The sequence below is a fragment of the Ornithorhynchus anatinus genome, chromosome 18, assembly GCF_004115215.2.
Source record: "Ornithorhynchus anatinus isolate Pmale09 chromosome 18, mOrnAna1.pri.v4, whole genome shotgun sequence".
NCBI classification, from domain to species: Eukaryota; Metazoa; Chordata; class Mammalia; order Monotremata; family Ornithorhynchidae; genus Ornithorhynchus; species Ornithorhynchus anatinus.
Genome location: NC_041745.1, coordinates 13,686,726 through 13,703,984, shown reverse-complemented (window position 1 = coordinate 13,703,984; position 17,259 = coordinate 13,686,726). Strand labels below are relative to the sequence as shown.

The 17,259-nt window shown below is 45.0% G+C and overlaps 1 protein-coding gene and 1 non-coding gene across 5 annotated transcripts in view; one reads left to right on the top strand and one right to left on the bottom strand.

Moving 5' to 3' along the window:
• The window catches only part of GABRG3 (gamma-aminobutyric acid type A receptor subunit gamma3), a 437,607-nt gene that overhangs the window by 77,748 nt on the left and 342,600 nt on the right, over positions 1 to 17,259 (bottom strand). The gene's annotated exons all lie outside the window — the stretch shown is intronic.
• Positions 5,389 to 5,472, top strand: TRNAR-UCU. Its single transcript is given in 2 exon segments — positions 5,389 to 5,425; positions 5,438 to 5,472. It is a non-coding gene; the product is annotated as a tRNA-Arg (tRNA).

Here is a 17,259-nt window from a genome sequence, read left to right as displayed (position 1 = left end):
AGCCCAGCCCCTGTCACCCACGGGGCTGCTCTCAGAGGGTCCTGCCATCAGTCAATAAGAAGGAGCTGGGTAAGACCAAAATCTCATCTGGCTTGCAGTCGGGACTATATTTTGTCCATCAGTCAATCAATCAATGGTAGTGATGGAGTGATTACCATGTGCAGAACACTGTCCTAAGTGTTTAGGAAAGTACAATACAACCGAGTGGGTAGACAAGATCCGTTCATTCAATCATTCAAATGGATGTATTGTGTCCTTACTCTGTGCAAAGCACGGTACTAAGGACTTGGGAGAGTACAACACAACAACAAACAGACACATTTCACCTTGATTCTATTTATTTGCTATTGTCTTAATGAGATGTTCATCCCCTTGAATCTATTTATTGCTATTGTTCTTGTCTGTCCGTCTCCCCCGATTAGACTGTAAGCCCGTCATAGGGCAGGGACTGTCTCTGTTACTGATTTGTACATTCCAAGCACTTAGTACAGTGCTCTGCACATAGTATGCGCTCAATAAATACTATTGAATGAATGAATAGTAAGAGCTCAGTAAATATTATTGAATGAATGAATGAATGAGCTCATCCCTCCCCACGAGGAGCTCACTGTCTATAGCTTTCAGGTTGCTTGTAACATCAAGCAAGTGCTTGGAAAGTGTTTTTTGTCCATTTAATGAACACCAGAATTGTCTCCGGGCAATGATTTTTGTTGTGTTGCTGGTTCTTGCCAATGGTTTGCTGGCAAGACCATTGGAGATGGATAACAGTGAGCCTTAGTAGTCACTTTACCTGGTCAGAGGTTGCGCCGAGAGTCTAGACACCGTATAGGTATTGCCCATCTCCCTCTTACCATTCCTTTCTAAATTCCTGGAGTGAGTTTTTACACTTGCTGTTTCCAGTTTCTCTCCTCTAATTTTCTGCTCGACCCTCTGAGTTCTGCCCTTCTACTCAATCAGTCAGGGAACTGCCCTCTTTAAGGTCTCCGTGACCTTCTTCTTGCATAATCCAGGGACCTATATTCTACCCTAATCCTCCTAAACCTTGCAGCTGCTTTCTGCACTGTGTACCACCACCTTCTCCTGGAAACATTAAGCTTGGCTTCACTGACATCGGTTCTCCTATGGCTAAAACGTCTTGGTCGTCTTCTCTGGCTCCTCCTCTGTCTCCCACCCAGTAACTGTGGAAGTTCTTAGACACTCAGTCTTGGGTCCCCTTATATTTTCCATCTACACCTCCTCTCTTGGAAAACTCATTCAGTCCCACAGCTTCAACTACCATCTCTACATAGCCCCGACCTCTCTCCTCTGCATATTTTCTCCTGCCTGAGGGATATCTCTCCTTGAATGTCCCACCAACACCTCAAACTGCACACGTCCCCAAAAGAACTCTTCATCTTCCCACACAAACCTTCTCCTCTCTCAGACTTTCTGATTACTGTAGACAGCACCACCATCTTCCCTGTCTCACAAGCCTGAAATCTTAACGTTATCATCAAATCATATTTTTTATTTAACCTTCATATTCAGTCTGGCCCAAATCCTGTCAGTCCAACCTTCACAGCACCTCAAGAATCTGCCCTATCCTCTCCATTTAAACTTCTACCTTGCTAATCCAATACAGGTCATGTTCCATCTTGACTACTGCATTAACCTTTTCACTTACTTCCCTGCTTTCTGCTTCTCTCCTCTCCAGTCTACACTTCACTGTGTCACGCTGATATTTTTCCTAAAAGAATTCATTCCCCGTGTCCCCACTCCTCAAGAATCTCCAGTGATTGCCCATATACCTCCACATCCAACAGTGTCTTTAAAGCACTCAATCAGCTCTGTCCCTCCTATCTTATAACCCAGCCCTCACACTGTGCTCCTCTAACAGCAACGTGCTCACTCATCTCTGTCTTGTTTATCTCATCACTGGCCCCTTGCCCACCTCCTCCCTCTGTCCTGAAACTCCTTCCCCCTCCCTATCAGACTGACCACCCCTCTCCCTACCTAAAATTACATCTCCTTCAAAAAGGCCTTCCTTGACTAAAGCCTCATTTCCCCCTGTGACCTCATCCCTCTGGTCGCTTTTGTTCTCGAAGCTCTACCCCTTAAGCTCTTAATATTCACCCCCACCCTCAGTCCCATAGCACCTACTTAATTAATTATGGTACTCGCTAAGCATTTACTAAGTGCCGAGCACTGTATTAAAGTGCTGGGATAGATACAAGATCATCAGGTCCCACATGGGGTTCACAGTCTAAGAAGGAGGAAGAACAGATACTGAATCCTCATTTTGCAGTTAAGGGAACTGAGGCACAGAGAAGTTTAAGTGACTTGACCAAAGAAAGGTTCATGATAGACCTGGGATGAGAACCCTGGTCCTTTGACTCCCAGTCCCGTGCTCTTCTTATGAGGATAAGGTGCTCCAAAATGGTGAGTACAGTGCTCTGCACACAGTAAGGGCTCGATAAATACCACTGATTTGATTGTTGGGCCACCTACTCCATGAGTCAAAAGCCATTTGGGAGTGCAGTGTCCTTGATGGCTTGAGACAGGGCAGAAACTGCATTTTCTCAAATCATGAGGCAGCTGGGAAAAACCTTTGAGAATTTGCTGAGCTGTAAAATGGAGGGATGCTTTAGGAAAAGGACGGTTATCCCTCTAGTAATGGAGATTACTTGTCATGTGGAATAACTATTTAAAGCAAAAGGAGATTTCACAGAGAAATGGATTCCCCAGAGCTGAAAGTCCCAATCTAAACTCCCTTTTCAATGCCTTCCTTAAAACTGAATAGGGATAAACAGCTTGCAAATTGGAAGGAGGTTCACATGAGTGTATGAAAGGCAGGCAGCATTTCATCTAAGTTTATATGAAAAAAAATCAAGAGTGACATTTCATTTCTAAAAATTGAAACCTACCATACAAATTGTCCTTCTTCTTGGGGATAAACATTTGGTTTGTATTACTGTCATTGAGAAGAAAGTCACAAAGATCAATCCTTCAAAAATATCAAATGATCTCATTGTCCCTGAAAGTTACAAAAGAATGGGGGATGACCCAAGTTTTCATGTCCTTTTTGACCATGATGGAGTGTGTCCTAGTGGAAATAGCTTGGGGTTGGGAATCAGAGGACCTGAATTCTAATCCCAACTCCACCACTTAATTGTGATATATGTTAAGTGCTTACTTTGTGCACTGTTCTAAGTCCTAGTGCCAAATTAGTAGCAGCGTGGCTCACTGGAAAGAGCATGGGCTTTGGAGTCAGAGATCATGGGTTCGAACCCTGGCTCTGCCACTTGCCAGCTGTGTGACTTTGGGCAAGTCACTTAACTTCTCGGTGCCTCAGTTCCCTCATCTGTAAAATGGGGATTAAGACTGTGAGCCCCACGTGGGACAACCTGATTCCCCTGTGTCTACCCCAGTGCTTAGAACAGTGCTCGGCACATAGTAAGCGATTAACAAATACCAACATTATTAAGATGATCAGGTCCCACCTGAGGTTCACAGCCTAAAAGAGGCATTGACTCCCCATTTTGCAGATGAGGGAACTGAGGCACAGGGAAATTAAATGACTTGCCCAAGGTCACAAGGCAGACGTGGCAGAGCTGGGGTTAGAACCCAGGTTGCCTGTTCCCAGATCCATGTTCTTTCCACTGGGTCATGCTGCTTCCCATATGTCTGCTATATGCCTCAGCTTCCTCATCCGTAAAATGGGCATTAAATCCTACTTTCTCCTACCTCATCTGTGAACCCCAGGCAAGACAGGGACTGTGTCAAAATTGATAATCTTGTATCTACCCTAGAATTTACATATACTCACATCACAAAAATAATAGTTCTATGCACTGAGCATTGTTCTAAGCACTGGGGAAGATACATTAAAGCAGACCATCCCCTGCCTCACAAGGTGCTAACATCTCAAGGGGAAGGAAACCCATATGATTCTTCCTCACAGTTTTGCCATGTTTCCCCATGCCACTTCCTAACTCCTGCTCTTTAAAGGTTCTAGCAGGATGATGAATTAGTGCCGTTAGTGTATGTTTCTGGCCCAGGGAGAGCTCATCGTAAGGAGAACAAACAAGTGGGTCCCAGGTTCTGTGTGGAAAGTATTACTATGAGGTTTCATTTTTCAAAAATCATCAGAAAGACAGGCTGCTTCTTGACCCCAGAAGAAGGGGAGATATTTTCTGGTGAAACGTTGAAAAACCAATCAATAATCAATAAGTGGTATGTACTGAATGTTTATTAAGCAACAAACTCTGTACTAAATTTTCTCCCATGTCTGCTCAACCTTTCCCAAACCTACAGTATGTCGATAATTTGGAAGACGAAATGTGCTTTGAAACTCCCCACCACCAACCAAACTCTAGAACTCTAATGTTTCCTCCACTTCAGGAGGATAATTACAAAATGCAGATTCCATGATGCAGAAATAAGCTCCTAGGAATCCTTTATATGCTTCTTCCTTTAACTCTCAGCCACTACCAATAAATACTTGTCGGATTACAGGGGCATCCTTGTGTTGAAATGAAATGCTAAAACTCAAGTAACTCATCATCACCCCTTTTTGGAAGTAAGATGTTTATTGCTATTTAAAATCAAACTGTTTCAAATGAGCATCCTTGTATTCATCCATATTTTAGCCACCAAGGTTTATTTTGAAAACTCTCTTGAGAAAATGAATTTTATCCTCACCTCATGATGAATAGGAAACCATTTTATGAAGAAAGGGAAAATACTTCAGGAGAACATACAAGACTGGGACTGTGGCAGTCACTTTGACTCAGACTGTTGGACTCTGACTCTCCAGAACCCTGACATGCTAAGCCCCTTTAAGGGCAAAAGATCATATCTACCAACTCTACTGTTGGTATTTGTTAAGCGCTTACTATGTGCAGAGCACTGTTCTAAGCGCTGGGGTAAACACAGGGGAATCAGGTTGTCCCACGTGGGGCTCACAGTCTCCCATTTTACAGATGAGGGAACTGAGGCACAGAGAAGTGAAGTGACTTGCCCACAGTCACACAGCTGACAAGTGGCAGAGCTGGGATTCGAACTCATGAGCCCTGACTCCAAACCCCGTGCTCTTTCCACTGCGCCATGCTGCTTCTCTACTGTAAAATCTCCCAAGCACTTAGTACAATTCTTATTCACTGGGAATATAATTTGGGAACAAACTATTTAACACATGGGGAAACCTTTTGGCAAAAGACAAGAAAACCTAGTGGTGAGTCCTTCTGGGGGAAAATAAACTAACCTAATGGTGAGACTATATGGGGACAGATGGACTAAACTGGTGGGAAGAGTTCTTGGAAGTAGATGATTCCTCAGAGGTGAAACCATCTGGGGTGAGATGACCTAACTCAAAGGGGAGAAATTTGAACTAGATTTGGAAGGGTTGGAGGCTCCGTGGCACAATGGATAGTGCATTGGACTTCTAGAGGGGGAAGTCATTCAAAGGTCCAGGTTCGAGTCCCGGCGGAGTCGTGAACGATTTGTCCCCCCCATTAGATTGTAAGCCCATCAAAGGGCAGGGACTGTCTCTGTTACCAATTTGTACATTCCAAGCACTTAGTACAGCGCTCTGCACATAGTAAGCGCTCAATAAATACTATTGAATGAATGAATTTACTAAATTCCATATAGTTGAAATTCTCATTGATCTGTGGGGAGGCCTGAACTCTTGAACAGGCATGGAAAATTCTAGTGAGGGAACAAAGAAACAGGAGGGCCTGAAGATCTTAACCCAGGACCACCATGGTGATGGGACTGAAGAAATCGATTGGAAATTATTGATAATTGAAGAGCTGACCTAGGAAGAAGTAGTTGTAAAGGAAGACAGAGGAGAGGTGTTGCCTTGAAGATCACAGAGATTTACCCCTAGTTCAAGTCATAGGAAAGAGAAGGAGAACAATAGGTAGCCAACATGGCTTGAGGAGGGAAGCGGGGGTTTATAGGAAGTGGTGTTCCACAGGGCTTGGACTTGGGAGGAATTCCCAAGTGCTTTGGTGATGCTGAAGTGGCAGAAATGGGAGAAATAGGCTGGGGAGATGTGAGACTAATCAGGGAAGCCTCTTGGAGCAGATGTGATTTCAGCAGGGCCTTGAACATGGGGAGTACAGTGATTTGGTAAATGTGATAGGGGCAGAGTAGGCTGCCCTGAGAGGAGTAGGTTTTTCTGATTGAGTACCTTAAAGTGAATGGTCAGGAGTTTAGGTTGATGCAGAGAGGGATGAGCACCCATAGGAGGTACTTAAAGAAAGCCCAAAAATGTGCAGTATGATCATTCAGAAAACTCATATGGGCAGCAGAGTGAAATATGGACTGGAAAGGGGAGATACTGGAGATAGAGTGGCCTGGGAGGAGGCTTATGCGGTAATCAGATTGGGATATGACAGGTTTTGGGGCCATAACCGTGGCAGCTTGTAGAGGGGCACGTTCTGGAGATAACGTGCAAGAAGAACCGACAGGATTGGGTGACAGACTAAATATGGGGTTGGAAGAGAGTCAAGGATAATGTCAAGGATGCAGACTTAAGAAATGCGGAGGATGGTGGTATCGGGCATGCAGCTGCTATCCTCTGCCATCCCGCCTCCACGCTGCGTCATTCTGGGGCCTCCTTCCAAAATACAGGAGGGAGAGACACAGTGGCACCAGTGGTGTGGCTAATGGTCCACAAGATGGAGAATGTTGGGAGGGCCATAGCTTGGCAGTTTGACTCAGACTGTTGGACCCTGATCCTTCAGAACCCTCACCCGCTAATCCCCTTTAAGGGCAAAAGATCATATCTCCCAACTCTACTGTACTCTCCCAAGCACTTAGTACAATCCTCTATACACAGTGGATGCTCAACAGGCATCGATTGCTTGTTGTCTTAACACGGTACCCTACAGCTTTGATTTCATTTTGAATTTATCCATGTCATCCTCTTTTATGTTGCTTTTGTGTTTTTATTGTTTTAGTTCCTCCTTGTTTCCATCACCAGGCCTCTTCCTCCCTCTCCCGCCTCCCTTTATTCTTAGATCGTGAGCCTCTTGAGAGCCAGGAATTGTGTGTAATGCTCATCTGAGAATTCTTTCCCAGTACCTAGTTCGATGATTTGCACACAGTAAACACTTAAGAAATACTGCCGTGGTTGTCAGCAGTGATGGGAAAGTTGAGAGGAGAGCATTAGGAAGGAATTGGAGGAGCTCAGTTGGGGTCATTTTGAGTTTGAGGTTTTGGTGGGACATCCATGTAGACCTGTCTCAGAAGCAGCGGGATATGTGAGATGGCAGAGGAGAGACTGTAGGCTCCCTCCGAATTGTAGGCTTGTGTGGACAGGGAACACGTTGAACAACTCTCTTGTACTGTACTCTCCCAAGAGCTTAGTACAGTAATCTGCACATAGTAAGCGCTCAATAAATACCACTGACTGAGCGATCGATTGGTGAGATGGAGTTGGGAGAAGAGATGGTGATTGAAGTCTTGGGAGAGGATGAACTTCCTAGGGGAGTGAATGTAAAATGAGAACACAGTAAGAACGGGACCCAGAACAGAGCTTTGAGGGTGGGAAACAGAGAAAGGCCCGGTGAAAGAGACGAGAAGGAATGGCCAAATAATGAGGAGGGGAACTACCAGGCGAGGCCTGGTGCAGTGAAGCCAATGTTAGATGGTGTTTCCAAGAGAAAGGGATGGTCCCTAGGGTCAAAGGCAGCTGAGAGGTCAAGGAAGATTAGGTCAGAGTAGAGGGCATAAGATTTGGCCAAGAGATCTTTGGTGACCTTGGAGAAAGTGGGCTAAAATCTAGACAACACAAAAATATACTTTCCTATGCCACCGTCTGCACTGGTAACTGTTATCAACCACTTTGAAATCTGTCTTGCCGGGACTCAGGGGACCAGGTAAGAGAGTGTGGATGGCTCAAGGCAAAACCATTACCATTACGGGAACAGCTATTGCTTATTTTCTCTGAAAACTACTTCTCATCTGCTCCAGCTGTGTATTAGGAATGGATGGCACATATGCACCCTGCCGATGACTATTAGTAAATTGATCATTAACACCTAGGAGTCACTGGTGCCTAAATAGGCAGGGTATGCATTTAGATATATTGTATGATGAAGCTGAAGGAGAAATATAAAAACCTAAGCTCAGGCTAAAAGGGAATGAGAGCCCAGCTATCACCCCCATATGGCAGGATTAGAGACGGAGGGCTCTCCCCCAATCCTAGTCACCTCCCATTTCCAGCCACTAAGATTTTAGGGGGAAGACCTGAAAGCAGTTCCCATGGAGACCCTGTTCAACTGGGAAAATTGGAAAAAATCTCTTCTGCTCCTCAGCCAGGTCCACTCCCTGCCTCCTTCTCCTTTGGCCCAATCCCCAGTGAAATAAAAAGGAAAGAAATCCCCCCAACCTAGAAGTAGCAGAGACAGAATAAAATCCATCCTTTACAAATTACAGCTTATTAAATATGGTTGGTCTGTGTAGAGAAGCAGCATGGCTAAGTGGAAAGAGCCTGGGCTTGGGAGTCAGAGGTCATGAGTTCGAATCTCAGATCTGTCACTTGTCAGCTGTGTGACTGTGGGCAAGTCACTTAACTTCTCTGTGCCTCAGTTACCTCATCTGTAAAATGGGGATTAACCGTGAGCCTCACGTGGGACAACCTGATGACTCTGCATCTACCCCAGGGCTTAGAACAGTGCTCTGCACGTAGTAAGCGCTTTAATACCAACATTATTAATCATGGAGAAGAGGAAATGAATGAATGGATGATAGGTGATACAAGATAACTCATGTTAGCTCCAACACACTTTATCCCTACCTCTCCTTCAGGATTGGCCTGAGAAACAATTTTTGTTTCTTTCTCTGCCATTCCCCTGTACCCCAGCCTAGTCTCTGCAAGTTATAATCTCCCGTGAAAATCAACAGGGAATAAAGAAAACCAGCCGGCCACTCTGATAATTCAATACAAAGGCAGCTCCATGGTCAAGAGAGCCCCGCTCAACCCTACTTTCCTCCAAAGGGGATGGGGAGTGGCCAAATGGAGCTCTTCTAACTGAAGGAACTTGGTGAATTTCTCAGACAACCAAATTTGCTCAGCCCTTAATAAAGCCCTGAATTCTTTGGGAAAGTCACTGAACACAGTAGAATGGTCATGGTGAAGATCTCTGAACTTTATCTATATTAGTCATTCTGCCAAAATGGACTGTGCTACACAGCCTTTTCATCGGGTAGTACGCAGTTAACTATGGCCTTCAGTTTGATCGGCTGCCTAGTAGAGACCGTCTAAATGAGATACAAACATTCACAAATCACATCGGTAGAGGCAGACTCATAGGTTAATAGGAACAGTGAGTATTTATTGAGTCCTTATTAAGTGTGGAAGACCGTATTTAGTGCTGGAAAAGCTCACTAGAGTTAGACTTGGTCTTTGTCCCCATGTAACCTACAGTCTAACAGTGGACAGACACTAAAATAAATTACAGGCAATGAGGAGTACCAGAATTTCAAGTGAGGTATATGAGGGTGGTGGGCACTGTGTATCCCTTACGTGGATAACTGATTTGTTCATGCTCCTTGAGGCAAAGAGCTAGATCGGATTGTGTCTCCAGATCCCTAGCAGATCCAGGGTTCTGAAAGACAGGATCCCATCCTTAGGACGGTTGATGAGAGGGTTTTTTTGGTGTGTGGTTTTTTTTTCTGCTCTATAAGAAGATATTAGAGGGCTCCCCCTACCCAAAATGCTTTTTGCAGTCATGTAAGAGGAACTAGATCAAAAACAGGGATGATCTCAGGATATTTTAGATCAAAATGATTTACTAGATGGAAAGAAATTCCTGCAACTGGATGTATCCACCCAGAGGAAAACTGAGGAATTCCTGGTAAGCAAAGAAAAACTGATCTCTTCCAATGACTGCCGAAATGGATGGTCAATCGCCAGTGTAAGTCCTAAGGAATGATTTGGGCAACTGGGACTCATTCATGGAAAGTAGGAATAAAGGCACCAGGGAACAGGGACCCTCGAGGAAATGTTCACAAGAAACCTGAGACTAAAGCCTCCTCCCATAAATCCGGGCAGAAGAACGTGTTCCGAGAAGCAGCATGACATAGTGGACAGAGCACGGACCTGGAAGTCAGAAGGCCATGGGTTCTAATCCCGGCTCCGCCACTTTTCTGCTGTGGGACTTTGGGCAAGTCACTTCACTTCTGTGGGCCTTGGTTACCTCATCTGTAAAATGGGAATGGAGATTGTGAACTCCCCGTGGGACAGGGACTGTGTCCAACCCGATTTGCTCGTATCCACCTCAGTGCTTAGTATAGTGCCTGGCACATGGTAAGCGCTCAATAAATGCCATTATTATCATTATTTGCTCTTGACAGGGGTAACAGCTGGTGGAGGGAGGTGGGGGAAAGCGGAGCCTGTTCATCAAGTTAATTACAGCAGGGTGGGAAAGGGAGTACTCTGATTCCTCAACAGTCCACTGCTCCTGCAGAACCAGTAAGGTTTCGGCCAACGGTGAAACCCTCTGAGTGTGAAACCCTCAGAGTTTGAAAAATTGAAGCTATTGAGCTATTCAGGGTTGATGGTTGGTTTCCCAGAACTTGATAGGCAAAGGGAGAACGAGAGGGAGAGGGTAAATCCTGGTTTTCTTTTGCCAATTTTCCTGTAAAATTGAAGTTCGAATTTGGGGGTGGCATGGGAGTATCTCTTAATCCATGAGGGTTGCTTAGCTCCAGATTGCTAAGGGAGAGTCATTCCTTATTCCTAGGAAGCGGAGACAATCAGTCAATCAATCACATTTATTGAGCACTTACTCAATTTTGTACTAATTGTAGAGTATAATAGGCATTCCCTGCTAACAGTGACTTTACAGTCTGGAGGGGGAGAAAGACATTAATATAAATTAATAAAATTTCAGATGTACATTTAAGTGCTGCGAGGCTGTGCGATGCAAAAGGAGCGGGAAAAGAAGTATACGAGAAGGCCTCTTAGAGGAGATGTACTTTCAATAAGACTTGGACAGTGGGGAGAGTTTTTGTCAGGTATGAAAAGGGAGGGCATAACGGGCCAGAGGCAGGATTCATTCAATCGTGTTTATTGAGCATTTACTGTGTGCAGAGCACTTTACTAAGTGCTTGGGAGAGTTCAACACGACAATAAATAGACACATTCCCTGCCCACAATGAGCACAGTCTAGAGAGGGGGAGACATACACTAATATAAATAAATGAATTACAGATAAGTAATTGATCTGTAAGTGCAGTGGGGCTGAGGGGGACAGAACAAAGGGAGCAATCAGGGAGATGCAGAAGGGAGTGGGAGAGAAGGAAAAGGGGCTTAGGGAAGGCTTCTTGAAGGAGATGTGCCATCAATAAGACTTTGAAGGGGAGGCGAGTCAGTTTGGAGGGAAGGCGTTCCAGTCCAGAGGCCCCACATATCCTCCCCTGATCTCTCTCCTTCTCTCCAGGCTCACATATCCTACCTTAAAGACATCTCTACTTGGATGTCCACCCATCACCTCAAACCTAACACATCCAAGACAGAGCTCCTTCTCTTCCCACCCAAACCCTGTCCTCTCCCGGAGTTTCCTCTCACTGTCGACGGCACCACCATCCTTCCCGTCTCACGAGCTTGTACCATTGGCGTTACCCTTGACTCCGCTCTCTCATTCAACTCATATATTCGATCCATCACCAAATCCTGTGGTCTCACGTTCACAGCATCGCTATAATCCGCCCTTTCCTCTCCATCCAAACTGTCACCACATTAATACAATCAGTCATCCTATCCCACATACATTTCTGCATCAGCTTCCTCTCTGATGTCCCAACCTCCTGTCTCTCTCCACTCTAGTCAATACTTCACTCCACTACTCGAATCATCTTTCTACAGAAACGTTCAGGATGTGTCACCCCCCCCCCTCAAAAATCTCCAGTGGTTTCCTATCAATCTCCATAACCACCCCCTTTCAAAGCCTTACTGAAGGCACATCTCCTCCAACGGGTCTTCCCTGACTAAGCCCCCCATTCCTTTCCTTCCACTCCCTTCTGCGTCGCCGCGACTCGCTCACTTTGTTCTTCCTCTCCCCACAGCACCGATGTATATATCTGTAATTTATTTATATTAATGCCTGTCTCCCCCTCTAGACTGTAAGCTCACTGTGGCCAGGGAATGTTTCTCTTTATTGTTGTATTATACTCTCCGAAGCGCTTAATACAGTGCTCTGCACACAGTAAGCGCTCAGTAAATACGACTGACTGAATGAATCTCTCCCCTTAAACCTACTCCCTGACCGGGACCAACAACACAGTCATCCTCCCCATCCCAGAAGCCCCATGACATTGATTTCATCCTCGACGCTTCCTTATAGTTCAACTCTCCCGTATCGTCCACTGCCAAATGCTGCCATTCCCGTTATTATTCCTCTTACTATTACTAGCCTACCATGATTACATTTATTATCAATCAACCAATCGTATTTATTGAGCCCTTACTGAGCACGGAGCCAAGTGCTGGCGAGAGCTCAATATAACAGTTGGTAGACGTGTTTCTGTCAACAAGGAGCTTCCATGCTAGCTGGGGAGACAGATATTAATACAAATAGATTAATTAAAGATATGTATCTAAGTGCGGGGGAAACCAAAGGCGCAAATCCAAATACGAGTGGGATGCAGAAGGGAGTGGGAGAAAATAAAGAGGGCTTAGTCGAGCTTATTACTATTAGTCGGTCAGTCATCTGCCGATCACATTTATTTAGTGTGCACTGTGTGCAGAGCACTGTACTAAGCTCTAAGGAGGGCACAATATAACAATAAACAGACACATCCCCTGCCCGCAGTGAGTTTACAGTCTAGGGGGAATTACTACTTCTAGGCTACCATCACTATCCTGGATCTATCCCAGCTCTTAGAACAGTGCTCGCACATAGTAAGCGCTTCACAAATACCAACATTATTATTATTATTAATAGTATCACCGTTACTAGTTTCTTAAAGTTCCTGCAGGTAGGAGATTCACCAATCTCCAGTGTTAGGCTATTCCGGGTTAGTATCGCCCAAACACTTAGGAAGTTCTTCTTCCTAATGAGCTGCCATAATCGCTCCTGCTTTAATTTCCTCCTGCCCAGTCCTTCATAAACATGGAGACTAGCTGGTCAGCAACCCATAAAATACTTAATGGAGTTGGAGACAGTTATTTAGTCCCTCCACAGCCTTCTATTCATCATGTTAATAACCTCGCTTCCTTTAACTTTTCCTCAGAGAACCAATTTTACATCCTTGCGTCATTTCGTTAGCCTTCTTGGATTTTCTCCAGTTTTCCCTGCCTCTTTTACAGTAAGGCAACCAAAACTGAAGCAGTGTGGCCTAGTGGATAGAATAGGGGCCTGCTAGTCAGAAGATCCTGGGTTCTAGTCCTGGCTAGGCTGTATGAACTTGGGCACGTCAATTTCTCTGTGCCTCGGTTACCTCATCTGTAAAATGGGGATTAAGACTGCGAGCCCCATGTGGGACATGGACTGTGTCCAACTAGATTGGGTCTACCCCAGTGCTTAGAACAGTGCCTGTCATATAGTAAGCACTTAACAAAGACCACAACTAATCAAACTTTGGGCACTTGGTATTCACCCCTACCTCGGTCCCTCGACACCTATGAGAAGCAGCAGGGCATAGTGACTAGAGCAGCGGCCCGGGAGTCAGAAGGTCATGAGTTCTAATTCTAGCTCCACCACTTGACTGGTGTGTGGCCTTGGGCAAATCACGTCAACTTCTCTGTGCCTCGGTTACCTCATCTGTAAAATGGGGATTAAGACTGCGAGCCCCATGTGGGACAGGGACTATGTCCAACCCAATTTGCTTCTATCCACCCCATTGCTTAGTACAGTGCCTGGCACATAGTAGGTGCTTAACGAACACCACAATTATTATTACTATTGTAGCCAAAATTTATTTCTTTATATGAATATCTGTCTCCTCCCTAGAATATCAGTCCACTGTGGGCAGGGAAAAAGTCTACCAACTCTGTTGCATTCTTCCAAGCAATTAGATTCAGGGATCTGTGCACAATAAACCCTAAATAAATACGATGGATTGATCAATTTTTTTTTTACAAACATCTGCACAACTCCAGCCCATGTGCTCCCTCGTGCACATGGCAATTTTGCCATGCTTACATAGTCAAAGCTGAGAGGACGTTTTATGAGAAGCTGAAGAAATCAGGTTACATTAATTTGAATCAGGAAAAGCCCAATAGGTAAACCAGATCAGTAATTCTGGTTGTAGAGTCTAGGTCTCTGCACGATCAACCAAAATTCTCTAAGTTCCAGGTGGCTGTTCATTATTCTTGCTGCTCAGTAATATTGGATGGAGCAATAATGAAATCAGAGATTTTCGGACTTGACTTTATCCAACGATGGTGATGGAGAGAAGATAAGGCAGCAGCACGATTAACAGTTGAAACCAAGAGGGAAAAGATATTTATTAGATGGTGCCCAATTTGGAAGACTTGGTCCTTTATTTTTAACCAGATACTCTCGGCACAATCTGGCTAGCGATTTCTCTCTCATTATTAGTTGTTCCTGGGGAAATGTAGTGTTTAGATAAGAATCAGCAGTTTTGTAAACAAGTTTCAGGAGAAGGACTCTATCTATTAACCAATCAATCACGTTTATTGAGCACTTTCTGTGTGGAGAGGATTGTACTAAGCTCTTGGGGGAATACAAACTGAGTTTTAGATACTTTTCCCACCCACCAAGAGCTTACAGTGGCTCAGTGGAAAGAGCCCAGGCTTGGGAGTCAAAGGTCATGGGTTCGAATCCCAGCTCTGCTGCTTGTCAGCTGTGTGACCATGGGCAAGTCACTTAACTTCTCTGTGCCTCAGTTACCTCATCTGGAAAATGGGGGTTAACTGTGAACCTCACATGGGACAACCTGATTACGCTGTATCTACCCCAGCACTTAGAACAGTGCTCTGCACATAGTAAGCGCTTAACAAATACCAACATTATTATTATTACAGTCTAGATGGGGAGACACGGTAAAATTATGGATATGTAGATAAACGCTGTGGGGCTGAGAGTGAATATCAAGTGCTTTCAGTGAGTACAAATCAAAATGCAAAGGTGACAAAGGGAGGGAAAGGGAGTAGGGGAAATGAGGGCTTAGGAAAGGTTTCTTGGAAGCGATCAATCAATCATATTTATTGAGCGTTTACGGTGGGGAAAGCAGAAGCAGGGTATTAAGAGCTTGGGAGAGTACAGTGTCTAACAGTTGGTAGACATGTTCCCTGACGACGATAAGCTTATGGTCCACGGATGTAATTTTATAAGGTTTCCAAGATGGAGAGAGGGATCGTCTGCCAGATATAAAGGAGGAGGGAGTTCTAGACCAGAAGGGCATCGTGGGCGAGGGGTCGGGGGCGAGCTAGGGGAGAGGGAGGTTCGGTGAGTAGGTTGGTATTATCTAGTTCATCTAGTATGAGATGAAGATGCTGGCACTTTTTCTGCTGTGTGAATAACATACCATTAGCCTAAATAATACAGTTTATCAGAATATTCTCATACTTTCTGGTGCCACGCAGATATTATAGTGTCACATTTGCATGATAATACCCTTCAGTGCGCACTCTGGCCACAACTATCATTTTAAGGATAGAAGTGCTCTGTTTTTGCAAACTATAAAAAAGCTAAAGTTGGGCACAGTTAGTAGTCAGTGCCTGGGTATATAGTCAATTTACTGAAGCACAACCTCGAACAATGCAACAAAGCAGCAGTGGCATATCCTAGTAGCACCAGTATTTATTGAGTACCGACATAATAATGATAATAATGGCATTTGTTAAGCACTTACTATGTGCGAAGCACTGTTCTAAGCACTGGGCGAGGATACAAGCTGATCAGGTTGACCCACGTGGGGCTCCCAGTCTTAATCCCCATTTTACAGATGAGGTAACTAAGGCACAGAGAAGTGAAGTGACTTGACCAAAGTCACACAGCTGACAAGTGGCGGACCGGGATTAGAACCCACAGCCTCTGACTCCCAAGCCTGGACTCTTTCCTCTGAGCCACGCTGCTTCTCTATAATGATGGTATTCCTTAAGGGCTTACTATGTGCCAAGCGTTGTCCTAAGCGCTGCGGTAGATACAAGATGATGAGGTTGTCCCATTTGGGGTTCACAGTCTTCATCCCCATTTCCTAGATGAGGGACCTGAGGCCCAGAGAAGTGAAGTGACTTGCCCAGGGTCACACAGCAGACAGGTGGAGGAGCAGGGATTAGAACCCATGTCCTCCGACTTCCAAGCCCGGGCTCTTTTCACTAAGCGTCGCTCACATGGAGCAGTGTACTGTACTGGGAGCTTGGGGGGTACAGAATAACAAACCGATGCATTCTCTGCTCACAGGGACCTTACACTCTAACAGAAGAAATGTCATTAAAAATATCTACAATCCTGCTTTTCTGAGTGGTAAGCGCTCAATAAATAGGACTCTTTACTGAGTTTGAATGGAGCACCTAAGAGCTCCAAACATGCTCATAATCTTCCGTGAGCCATAGACTATGGAACAAATCGCAATTCAGTGAGGCGCTGAGGTAATTATATACTCTGTGACCCTGGAGCCTGGCTTGTAGAGGAAAGGGCACCTCCATCCAAAAGGGCTGATGTTTGCATAATATGTTTGCGTTCATCACTACCATTGTCCTCACCAGGATTATTAATTTCGCTTGTGGCCTGCAAAATCTCCGCTAATCAGCTCATTGCAATTTATCTTCCTCTTGGGACTCTCTCAAAAGGAAGAGCAATCAAGTTATCAAGTTTCCTCAGATTAATTTGTAATAGAGGTGAAGGTCTGCCCTGGCCCCACCTCAACGGTCTAGTTTGTGAGAGTAACCGGGCCGTAAGTGATACAAACTCCTCAAATTGCACCAACTGGGATTCATTAAGCTGGGAACTTAGTCAGTGGGGTGGAACCTGAGGCCAAGAGGTCGAGTTTGAAATGGCTTTCCAACGATCACTGATGCCCTGTGCAGTCATACTCTTGCAATGGGACTCCTAAAGGACTGGAAAATGGACTCAGCCCCGTCACAAAGTTATGTTGCTCTCCAGAGCCCTACCTGGTCATGATGTTCTCAGGACTTGGCTACCCAAGCTGGTCCTCTGGGCTTAGAAGCCATGTGGACTAGTGGAAAGAGCACTGGGCCATGGGTCAGAAGGCCTGGGTTCTAATCCCACCTCTGTCATTGCCTCCTGTGTGACCTTGGGCAAGTCACTTAACTTCTCTGTGCCTCCGTTGCTTCAT